This window comes from Ranitomeya variabilis, chromosome 3 (genome assembly GCF_051348905.1).
Source record: "Ranitomeya variabilis isolate aRanVar5 chromosome 3, aRanVar5.hap1, whole genome shotgun sequence".
Taxonomy (NCBI): Eukaryota; Metazoa; Chordata; class Amphibia; order Anura; family Dendrobatidae; genus Ranitomeya; species Ranitomeya variabilis.
The window spans coordinates 364,895,410-364,901,389 of record NC_135234.1 but is presented as its reverse complement, the minus strand read 5'-3'; positions in this window follow the sequence as shown (position 1 = coordinate 364,901,389).

The following is a 5,980-nucleotide window of genomic DNA, read 5'->3' as shown; positions in this document are numbered from 1 at the left end:
TCCTAAGAGTCTTTTTTGTAGAAGGTATCCTGGAACATCTCTGCAGAGCTCCATTATCCTTGCTCTCTGTGGAGGATAAGAGGTAAACTATGTTCACCCCTTCCTGGATGGATTTTAGGACCCAGAGGTTGGTCCATCTCTTGCCATTGCGGAATGTAATGTGAGATGCGACCTCCTACTCTCCCTTGAGCATCATAGTTAATTCTGACGCTGGCCCTGGGAGAGAAATAGATTTCTGCCCTGGCTGCCTTTGTGGTAGCTCCACCTTCCGGTCTTTCCTTTACCCCTGTCCTGGGAAGGTTGTTCTTGAGCTGGCCAAAAGGACCTCTTCTTGGCACTTTTTGGCTCGGGCATATTTTTTCTTGTCTGAAACCTTCTCCAACAAGTCATCCAGAGCTGGCCCGAACATATATTTCCCCTTAAAGGGAATGGAACATGAGCTCAGCCAAAGAGCCTATCTCACCGAGTTGGATAGGGCCGATGATCTCGCCGCTACGCTGAGGGATTCCGCTGAGGCATCTGCCAAGAAGGGATAGTGAGACGGGGGATCTCCTTTCTGGGGGTCCCTGCCGCCAGGTGTTCTTCTAGCTGCCCCGACCTGGCTACAGATGTAGAGACCGCATTTGTGTTTGGTAATGCCGCCGATTTCTCCCAGGATTTACTGAGTAGGCCCTCAATTTTGAGCTCTAGGGGATCCTTTAACTGGGAAGAATCCTCAAAAGGCAAGGTAGTGTTCTTGGCCACCCGGGCAACCTGAACGTCTACCTTGAGCACCTCTGTCCAGCATTCCGCAGTCTCGTCATGTACTAGGAATCTATACTTCAACTCTGAGGGAGTACTCAGCCTCTTCTCTGGAGCCTCCCATTCTTCCAGAACCAGCTCTCGGATATTTTTATGTATAGGGAATTCAAGCTTTCTTTTTGATCGGAGACCTCTGAACATTTCCTCCTTGCACTGTAAGTGCTGGTCTTTCTTCTTCCACCCTCCATGGTTCTTCTCACAGCTGTGAGAAGTTCCTTCATGTTTTCTGAGGAAAAGTAGTATTTCCTATCCTGTATATTGGGACCAGGACTCGGCTCACCCTCCTCTAGGAACTCTTCCGGCATGGACTCCTGGGAATCTGAATCCTCTTCCTGATAGATTCTCCTCTTCTTGGTTGCTGGTGGGCCCCTGGGAGCAGGTATTGCCTGGGAGAAGGACGCCAAGGAAGATTGTATCTCCTGCTGGACTATCCCTTTAATTTCCTCTCTTAAGGAGGGCTGTTTCTCCTTCAGAACCTTCTCTATACATTCCTGACATGGACATTTTCCATGTGAGGATACAAACTTTTTTGCACACATTGCACATCTATGGCCAGTGGCCTTGGATTTACTCGTTGATGCAGGTTCCCTGTCCACCTGAAGACAGGAGAAGGTAAAAGGACTTTAAATATCTATACCTGCATCATGGAGGGGATCCAATGCCTGTATACTTACATGGACCGGAACAGCGCTTGGCTCCACAGATGCAGAGCAAGCAGGACCGGACTCCATGTTACCCACAATTTTGTCCTACCTAACTTGACCTTCTGTCCGGGGCTCTTTAAGTAAGGCGACCGGACTAGCGCCTCCCTCTAATCAGAGGGGCTCCTCCTCCACTTTCCCCAGTTAAGGGTATCCCCAGGTGGTGTCCATCTGTCTCCTGCATTTTAATTTCTCGATGTCTTCCAAAACCAGAAGTGACGATCTCTGACATCACATTCGGCCACTGGGACTGCATCAGGTTTACAATGAGGGAAGCCGGAAGCACGCTGCCTTTGCAGCGATGTGCTCACGATCCAGCAGAAACAGGGGGAGCTCAGAGAGGCATCCCACCCGAGAACTCCCCCAGACTTTACCCGGAGGCGCAGACTGGGGAAACAACACATCCTGAGTCCAAAGGAGCCAGGAACAGCAGCACCTGGAGAAGGAGGGTAAGACCAACCGATCACCCGCTGTCCGGCTATGCTGTGTGGTCTCTGGCGCCTGCACAGAGCACCACGGGATGACCTCTTCATAGCCATAGGGACAGGAAAAAACACTGTGGAAAGGAGGTGGGAGGGGCTATTTGACCTCTGAGTTTCCTGTCCCTATTAGGATGAGATGACATCCTCCTGTGTGCTGTTGGGGGGGTTATTAGAGAAAAGAATCCTGCAAATATTCACGAGCTTGAACAAACTGCAAAGGAAGAGTGGGAGAAAACACCAGCTGAGAAGTGAAAGAAGCTTTTAGGTGGCTACAAGAAACGATTGAAGACTGTCATTAATGCCAAAGGGTGTGCAACCAAGTACTAAATAGGGTTGCCTTTATTGCTGCTCATGCTGTTTATTCTGTTTCTTCTTTGAAATTGCAACATGTAAGTTGAAAAACAATGTTTTATTTTTGTATTTCTTTGGACCACTAATTAAAAAATCCTGAGGATCTAACCTTGGTACATTTCCATTTATTTCTGAAGATATTGTACAGTCTATGAAAAAATGAAAGGGTGCCAATAACGATGAGCAGGACTGTACACATTGGCAGACAACAACAGAAATCGGGGCAGCAAAGCAGTCAGAGAGTTTAACCCCTTAGTGACAGAGCCAATTTGGTACTTAATGACCGAGCCAATTTTTACAATTCTGACCAGTGTCACTTTATGAGGTTATAACTCTGGAACGCTTTATCGGATCCCGCTGATTCTGAGATTGTTTTTTCGTGACATGTTGTACTTCAAGTTAGTGGTAACATTTCTTCGATATTACTTGCGATTATTTATGAAAAAAATGGAAATATGGCGAAAATGTTTAAAATTTTGCAATTTTCAAACTTTGTATTTTTATGCCCTTAAATCAGAGAGATATGTCACAAAAAATAGTTAATAAATAACATTTCTCACATGTCTACTTTACATCAGCACAATTTTGGAAACAATTTTTTTTTTTGTTAGGGAGTTATAAGGGTTAAAAGTTGACCAGCAATTTCTCATTTTTACAACACCATGTTTTTTTTAGGGACCACATCACCTTTGAAGTGATTTTGAGGGGTCTATATGATAGAAAATAACCAAGTGTGACACCATTCTAAAAACTGCACCCCTCAAGCTGCTCAAAACCACATTCAAGAAGTTTATTAACCCATTACGTACTTCACAGGAACTAAAACAATGTGGAAGAAAAAAATGAACATTTAACTTTTTTTTGCAAACATTTTACTTCAGAACCATTTTTTTTAATTTTCACAAGTGTAAAAACAGAAATTTAACCACAAATTTTGTTGTGCAATTTTTCCTGAGTACGCCGATACCCCATATGTGGAGGTAAACCACTGTTTGGGCGCACCGCAGAGCTTGGAAGTGAAGGAGCACCGTTTGACTGTTTCAATGCAGAATTGGCTGGAATTGAGATCGGACGCCATGTCGCGTTTGGAGAGCCCCTAATGTGCCTAAACAGTGGAAACCCCCCACAAGTGACACCATTTTGGAAACTAGACCCCCCAAGGAACTTATCTAGATGTGTGGTGAGCACTTTGAACCCCCAAGTGCTTCACAGAAGTTTATAACGTAGAGCCGTGAAAATAAAAAATCGCATTTGTTTTCACAAAAATGATTTTTTCGCCCACAAATTCTTATTTTCCCAAGGGTAACAGGAGAAATTAGACCACAAAAGTTGTTGTGCAATTTCTCCTGAGTACGTCGATACCCCATATGTGGAGGTAAACCACTGTTTGGGCGCACGGCAGAGCTCAGAAGGGAGGGAGTACCATTTGACTTTTTTAGCGCAAAATTGGCTGTCGTGTTTGGAGACCCCCTGATGTACCTAAACAGTGGAAACCCCCCAATTCTAACTCCAACCCTAACCCCAACACACCCCTAACCCTAATCTCAACCCGATCCATAATCCTAATCACAACCCTAAATCCAACACACCCCTAACCCTAATCCCAACCCTAACCCTAATCCCAACCCTAATCCCAAACGTAACACTAATCCCAACCCTAATCCAAACCCTAACCCTAATCCCAACTCTAACCCTAACTTTAGCCCCAACTCTAACTTTAGCCCCAACCCTAACCATAACTTTAGCCCCCGTCGTCACAAAAAAAGTTCAATGTAACCTTTTTTTTGTACGTCGCGTCCGCCATTTCCGCGCATGCGTGGCCGTAACTCTGCCCCCTCCTCCCCAGGACATAGACTGGGCAGCGGATGCGTTGAAAAACTGCATCCGCTGCCCACGTTGTGCACAATTTTCACAACGTGCGTCGGTACATCTGGCCGACACATTGCGACCGCCCCGTACCGACGCAAGTGTGAAAGAAGCCTAAGGCTACTTTCACACTAGCGTCGTACTCGGCCCATCGCAGTGTGTCGGCCCGACGTACCGACGCTAGCGTTGTAAGCGCCGCACAACGGGTGCAGCGGATGCTGTTTTTTCAACGCATCCGCTGCCCCATTGTGAGGTGCGGGGAGGCGGGGGCGGAGTTCCGGCCACGCATGCGCGGTCGGAAATGGCGGACACGTCGCACAAAAAAGTTACATGTAGTTTTTTTTGTGTCGACGGTCCGCCAAAGCACGACGCATCCGTCGCACGACGGATGTGACATGTGGCAATCCGTCGCAATGCGTCGCTAATGCAAGCCAATGGAGAAAAAACGCATCCTGCAAGCACTTTTGCAGGATGCGTTTTTTCTCCAACGACGCATTCCGACGGAAGCCAAAAAACGCTAGTGTGAAAGTAGCCTAACCCTAAATTTAGCCCCAACCCTAACTCTAACCCTAACTCTAACCCTAACTCTAACTCTAACCCTAACCCTAACCCTAATTTTAGCCCCAACTTGTCTTCTCCTGCCGGCCGGCAGATGGCAGCAGATGGCGGGCGCACTGCGCATGCGCCCGCCATGATGAAAAAGCCGGCTGGCAGGAGAAGACAGAAGAGGACCCAGGGACCCCGGGTGAGTATGTAAGGGTCCCCGAATCCCCCTATTTCTCTGTCCTCTGATGTGCGATCACATTAGAGGACAGAGAAATAACTGATCGCTTTTTTTTTTTTTTTTGCGGTCGCCGGTAAACTGTTAATTACCGGCGATCGCAAAGCAGGAGTCGGTGCAAACCGACCCCGATCATGTTCTTTGGGGTCTCGGCTACCCCCGGCAGCCGAGACCCCAAAGATCTTCCAGGTGCTGGGCGCACTGCGCCCGCCATTTTTTCCCGGAAAAAAGATGGCGGCGCCCATCGGGAGCCACGAGGAGCACCGGGGGAGGTAGGTGAGTATTGGGGGGCTATTGGGGGCCATCGGGGACCACATTTCTCTGTCCTCCGATGTGCGATCACATCGGAGGACAGAGAAATTAAATGGCAAATCGCGTTTTGTTTTTTTTTTGTTGCGACCGCCGGTAAACGGTTAATTACCGGCGATCGCAACTCGGGGGTCGGTAAAAACCCCCTGAATCATGTTCTCTGGGGTCTCGGCTACCCTCGGCAACCGAGACCCCAGAGAAAATCCGACTCTGGGGGGCGCTATTCACTTTTTCCACAGCGCCGTTAATTAACGGCGCTGTGGATTAAGTACCCTTAGCGGCCGCCGTTAAAAGGCGTATCGGCGGTCGTTAAGGGGTTAAGGAAAGCAAATTTGTTTTTGTTTTTTTATACCCAACTGTGCCTGCAAGCATAAGTTTCCTGAAACAAGAAAATCCCTTTGAAATTAAATCTATGCAAACTGTCAAGTGGTGTAAATTTCAACTACAATTTACACTAGTTTTCTGTCATAAATTACATTTGTGCAGTCGGTGACTATTTCCCCTTCAGCAATGCAGGGTCTGTGCAAATTGTTGCACAATTTTTGCACACAGGCCATTTCCAACACATTTGGACCTTTTATTTTTACACACCAGAAAGCTTGTGTATATGGAATAATAAACCCCCTTATGCATTTGCTTCTTTCCATACCTTTTTTTCTTTCACAATTAAATTGCATACAATATTTAAA